This window comes from Thermobia domestica, chromosome 17, assembly GCF_964235325.1.
Source record: "Thermobia domestica chromosome 17, izTheDome1.hap1.1, whole genome shotgun sequence".
Taxonomy (NCBI): Eukaryota; Metazoa; Arthropoda; class Insecta; order Zygentoma; family Lepismatidae; genus Thermobia; species Thermobia domestica.
In genome coordinates this window covers 172,208,724-172,215,543 of record NC_137470.1, presented here as the reverse complement: position 1 = coordinate 172,215,543, position 6,820 = coordinate 172,208,724, and positions in this window count along the sequence as shown.

Below are 6,820 nucleotides of genomic sequence, written 5' to 3'. Positions count from 1 at the left end.
TCTTTTTATAATCAATGTCGTAGGTTTGTTGCGCCTTTGCCGTCTAGAAATTTACCTGCATCAGGCCGTCTTTCAGCCGTTTTTGAGCTGCTATGTCGCAGCCTGGCCGGTTGTTTCCCACCCATTATTCGTCGTGTTATTGCTGTCGCAGTTCCAGTACGCGAGCGAAACGTACTTTAAAATTTGAACTTCAGGATTAACAGTATGCGAGCGGTCACACGTGAATAAACAACAAACATATGAAGTCTCTCTTAATCTTTAGCTGCAGACAGATCCGGGGGTGCAAGTACACTTTGAATAATAGAGACGAATTATCTTGCCCAGTTTATTGTTAAAAAGAAAAAGTAAAGTTACAGTTGAAGTCCGTCGGTGGATTTAGGTGTACAAACGCCGAAAAGAAGGTTGACCGCGGACTCCCGAGTTACATGGTACGACGTGTGTCTAAGAAGTTACAACAGTTTTTGGAGACACATCACATTTATAATAAATGCTAAAAACGTGACAAGTTTCTGCAACTTGCGTCAGATCTTATGACTATTTTGTACTTTGGTCACCAATGTTAACTTTCCATATACACCCTTTTGTGCAGCCAACACTATAGCTGCCTGCGCACATAGACTCTAAGTATTTTCCCTTTACGTACACATTTTTTGTTATATTAAAAAAAATTGACACATTGATATTCAGTGCTTAAGTCCTCATCACGTGTAAGGCCTGGTGACCATTTCCTAAAAAACATCTCCATAAACCTTTCATATCCTGTTCTGAATTACCCCTTTGACTTTGTCTCACCCTTGAAGTTTCTCCAACAATATCCACTGTTAATAGGAATTTTCCATTGAGAATATCCTATCATTTGGATTTAAGAACACACAAAACACACATATTGAACAGATGAAATAAACGAAACAGACATATATATATATAAATATATATATATATATATATATATACAATATAAACAAATGGTAACTTCTCAATTAAGAAGGGGAGATCGGCCGTCCTTTTAACATCCCATAGCATAATTAAATATGCTTAACCAACAATAACAATCACATAATATTCAGTTAAAGAAAAAAAGAAAAAGAAAAATCCAATAATAAGATGTACGGCTGTGACATTGCCGACCACATGTTCATGTTGGTTGAGGTATCAAGCCAGCGACTTAAGGGTTCCGACTTCGAATCCCGGCTGAATTATGGTTGTTTATGGATGATTTTAAAACCTTATAGCAGTACTAGAGGGCACTCAAGAGGGACCGAAATCCTTCGTTACTGAACGGGTCCAACAATGCATTTGTTGTTAACTTCTTCTCATTATTGTTATTTTTACTCCTACTGCTCATATTAATAATGCTAATCATATTAGTACTCCTCCTCCTACTACTACTACTACTAAATACTAATAATAATAATAATAATAAATAATGGTCATACTAATAACAATAATAATCATGGAAAGCCGTTTTTGCGTTGTGGTTTCAGCGTGTCCCTTTTCTTCATCGGGAAAACATTCATTTGGAATTTACGATCGGTGTATCGTATCGTGTTCCATTTGACATCGGTTCGCATCAATGATGTACTAGAGATCCTAATCGCCATCGACTGATATCATCTTGACTTTGCAATATTTGTTTTCGTGAGAAAACAGGTTCCAGTGTACCACATTCTGGCATGTATGACCAGAGTACATAACTTTCAGGGGCTATGCGATAACGATCATTCTCCTTCCGGTACGACGATGTAGCGAATCGTAAGAGTAAGCATATGTCCATCTTTCAATATGTTCTTCTACTTGTGCAAGTTTCAATGCGATACCCGTCTTGGAGTTGGATAGCTTTCCTTGTTAGTTAAAGAACCAAAAAATTGATCACAATTTCAACAAAACTAAACAGTTATGTGACAGATTTTTACTACGAGTTTATGAAGTGACATCTCGATTTGTTTCTTAGAACACCTGTGTCTACAAGTATATTGAGAAAAACAACTTTCAATAAGGAACAAGCCGCGAAGTTTTATACAAATTAGTGCACATTGATGGTGAAATATTATTCCCACCATCACGAATATTGAACGCGGATGAGACTGGTGTATCGTGTGTTCATGTTAATCCTAAATTGACATGTGAAAAAGGGATACGACTTGTGGGCAAGTTATATAGAGTTGTGTGCCAAATTTGAAGCAAATCGGATAGGACACTTTCGAAACACGTATTGACTTATCTTACATATAGAATATCTATGCACAATTTCATTCGCTTCGGTCCACTCCTTCCTGTGCTTCTGCGGTAGTATTTATTTATTTATTTTTTTTTTTTTTGGAGGGGGCTTGGCCTCCACACAGCTCTTCGGCACAAGTAAAAAACACGTGTCCACTTATTTTTGTGTATTGCCTCTTAATACAGTTTCCTTACAACTCTCCATGTTATTTAGACACTTCTGACGTATACTTATAAGCACTTTTGATATTTTGTAATCAACGGTTTAGAAATGTCTGTCCCTCACCCAACTGTTGTTCCAGGAAAATACGAAACACCTATTCCCTCATATTACGTCAACCATGTCTGTGCACAATTTCATCCACTTATTCTTGTCTTTCGGTCGTCAAATTTCACAATTTTGTATGAGGGCTTTTGCCATCTACAACCGTCATCCCGCAGAAAATGAAAAACGTATTCGTTTATTTTTCGTGTATTTTTCCTACAAAAAGTTCCATTGCAATTATCCATATCCTTTAAGCACTTATAACGTATAATTATTAGCACTTTTGATATTTCGTAGTAAAAGGTTTGAAGGTGTCTGTGATTCACCCAACTTTTTTTTTCAGGAAAATATAAAACACATAGGCCTACTAATTAATTTTACGTCTACAACATCTGTAAACAATTTCATTCACTTCAGTCTAGTTCATCTTACCTTTCGGGATTCAATTTTCAAAATTTTTTGGGTGGAGGATTTTGCCCCCTAAAACCACTTTTCCACAGAAATTGGAAGAACAAGTATTCATTTATTTTTGGAGTATTGTCCATACACAGAGTTTTGTTGCATTTCCTCATGTCCTTTAAGCACTACTGACATACTGCTATTGTCTACTTTGACGTTTCATGATCAAAGGTTTGGAGGGGTCCTAGCCCCACCCAACCGTTTTTCTTTTCTTCAGGAAAATACGATACACATATTCCCTCATTTTACGTCTACAATATCTGTGCACAATTTCATTCACTTTCTTTTGCCTTTCGGGCATCAACTTTCAAAATATTGAGGGAAGGGGGGTTTTGCCCCTAAAACATTTTTCCGCGGAAAATAAAAGAACATATTCCTTTATTTTGTGCATATTGTCCCTACACACAGCTTCGTGGCAATTCTTCATGTCTTTTTGGCACTTCTGGCATACTGTTATTAGAAATTTTGGTATTTCGCAATTAAGGGTTTGAAGGGGTCCTAACACCTCCCAACCTTTCTCTTTTCAGGAAAATATGACGCACGTATTCCCACATTTTACGTCTGCAATGTCTGTGCACAATTTCATTCACTTCGGTCCACTTCTTTTTGCCTTTCAGGTGTCAACTTTCAAAATTTTGGGTGCGGCGTTTGCCCCCTGAAACCGTTTTTTTCGCAGAAAATAAAAAAAAGCATATACATTTATTTCATGTGTAGTGTCTACCTGTCAAACTTTATCAAAATAGGAGTGTTAAACTTGGGAATTGTTACATGTTAATAACTCTTGAACCACCTGACCGATCTCGATCAAATTTTCAACATAGATTAGGTTCGTGCCTGAAATGCTTTTTATCATTTCCCTTTGATGATTCAAGTTAGTTGAGATACTGGGAGGAGATATATAAGAATGATCTAAAATGGCCGATATCAGAGAGCACTTTAGTAATAGTAAAAAGTGACTGACTAACGGAGCATATTACTATTTTTTCTTATTTTAACCCAGCGAAGTGGGTAATCAATTTTATTTATATTTCACAAAATAAAATTATATTCTTGGTTCGGGTCGCGGTGACACAGTAGTAGAGCACTCAAGTCTCATGTGTTGAGTGCTTGGTTCGATCCCAAGTGTGACCAAGTGGGTTTTATGTTGTACAAATGGGGTGGGTTTTATCGGGTATCTCCAGTTTCCTCTTACTTTCTTCATTAAAACACGTCCATCATTAATACCTTCATCGTTTACCTTATCCTCTGTGAATAAACGAGGAACATTAAACTAATAATAATAATAATAATAATAAATCAGGTTTTATGGCTTCTAGTCTAAAGTCGCTGGATAATAAACATAAATTAATGGAACAAAATGAAAAAAATCTTTAAATGTGCCTGTTAGGCATATTCAAATGAAATGATGGAATGAAGGAAGTGGAGAACGACGAGAAAATCCACCTACGTGAAGTAATCTAAAGTGCATTATATTTACATTCGCTTACTTGTTTCTTAAAAAAAGAGAACCTTTCCTAACCAAAAGAGAAAGGTCTATATTATTCATATGACATTTGTAACTCAAAAAATTATTATTAGTAAGGCACATACAATGATGATATTGTTAGTGGCATGTTTTGTGTTGCTATAACATTGTGGATGATGTTACTGAAACAAGTACCTTCACTACATGCAAAATTCGACTGCTGAAATTTGGCTTTCTCACTGGAGTTGTGGCAACAACGGGCTGCAAACTCATTGGTTGGCGCCATACACCAGTTCGGCTGAAGCGGACTACACTAATATGTTGCTTAACTTTGGAATTGATGATTGACAAGTACAGACAATGTTAATAAGTTAAAGGAACAGTGCATGGTAGTATGAGAAAAGAGAGTTGGACGTCAGAGAACTTTAAAATTAAGAAGCAAACTCATAATTGATTCATACAGACATTAAAGAGCATATGAACATGTTTCTCAAGATGTGATTTCATTTTTGCCACAGAAGTTCCAGATAACATTACTTGAAGTCCGAGCAGTGTTCGAAGTGAGACGTTATGCGGTGGTATGCCATACTGCTTCCGGTTTTTCAGTGATGAAGGAAAGTCTCTGGTTTTCCAACGATTAAAACATACCGTCACTGGAAAGTAGATACTAAATACCTTTAATAAATCCTTTTTATTTACAGTAATTGACAATAGCTTGGCATGTAAAAGGTTTTATTTCTAATGTAGAAATAATTTCTAAGTTGACAACACCGACATTTTTCTTACCTTTTGCTTTTAAAATGAGGTGTCTGCAAAGAAGTTCACCTAGTTTATATTTTGATGTGCCATATTGAATTGTTTCTTTGTTATGTATGTGTGTGTATCTTCTTTCCTTAATATATATAAATGCCGTGTTTTGAGCATGGGCGGGTTTAGGAGTTGTCTGCTGTGGGAGCGGACCTTCCGGGTGTTTGGAATACCCCACAGTCGAGTGGGGAACCGGGAGTTTTCTCGCAGGAAATTATTAAAACTCTCATTCGGTTTTTGAGCATTTTAGTGTATAATTTTCTATAATACAACATAAGAGGATATTTTATTCAGAAACTTGGAGGGGATCAAAGTCTCTCCATGACCTCCCCCGCGTTACTACAGAGAAATTCTCGAATGATTTTCAGTGATTATGTAAATAGAAATGCAATCTTTTAGGCAACATAACCTCACTGCATTTCAACATTTAGGTAGCCGGTATGCCAAGTCAAAATCGTAATAACACATACCGCCTCTGCTTTTTTTCCACTTCGAACACTGAGTCCAAGTACCTCACAGGTGTATGAACTTTGTCAAGCAGGAATTTTCATACAACTGAGCACAATATTCCTTTTATATAGGTAACTTTTTAGATCTATGAATTTAAAATTTCGTTCTAAAAAATGGCTTGTATCAGAAGTTCTACACATAAATTTCCTGTTAATAATTCTGACTTGATTCAAAAATACATCAGGGATATGCATGAGACAACACAAGGTGAGATAAAGGTACGATAAAGATCGAGCTGTAGATAGAATACTGGATTAAGTGATTGTTTGCTCTAATATGCAACAAGTCATGAGTTTACCCCATAGCAAAAGAATAAAATTTACTATACTCTTTTAAAGTTGTCTATGTTTTATTTTCTCCAAAACTAAGTAGAGAGTGTTGCGTTTTTATCAGAATTCGGTGCAACTTGGAGAAATCCCAAATAACATTTAAACAGCCTAGACAGGATTAAAATAGTACTTAGCGTTTTCAAATAAGAGTAGTAAAAATGAATAAGCGAGTATCCACTGTTGATGGCAACTGTATGATACTTGGCTTTTAAACATTTAGCAAATCAACATATGCTAAATGCTGATCGCTGACAAAACAAAGAAATAATTCGATGAAGTTCCCTTTCATATGTGTATAGCATGATGCTTGTAAACGATACCTTCGATTCCCGGCGGGAGCTCATATGGTTCGGATTCCACGTTAATCAGTAGATCTCGTCTAATACCCGCTCGCTGAAAAAAGGGACGTTAAACTCAAAATGAAGTCAACTCAAAATTATTGAAAACCATACCTTAGACAGAGTATCTCAGCCTGTGCTGCGCGTACCACTGGTGATACGAGAGCGTCAGTTCTTGGTACATTCGACTTATGATGGTATTAACAATTAATATGCTTTGGTGGTACATCGGTGGAAAGGGTTGAGAACCCTTTAGATATAATACTTTCACTTTCAAGGTTACACAAATATGTAATAACATAATACCAAAAATACTGCAATTTTTTTTCGGCAGAGAGCAAGTTGGCGTTCTCTGCTTCTCAAATCTTCTCAAGGTTTATCGTGAAAGAAGACTGAACGTAGAAAATGAGATGTTACATACGGAAACGGG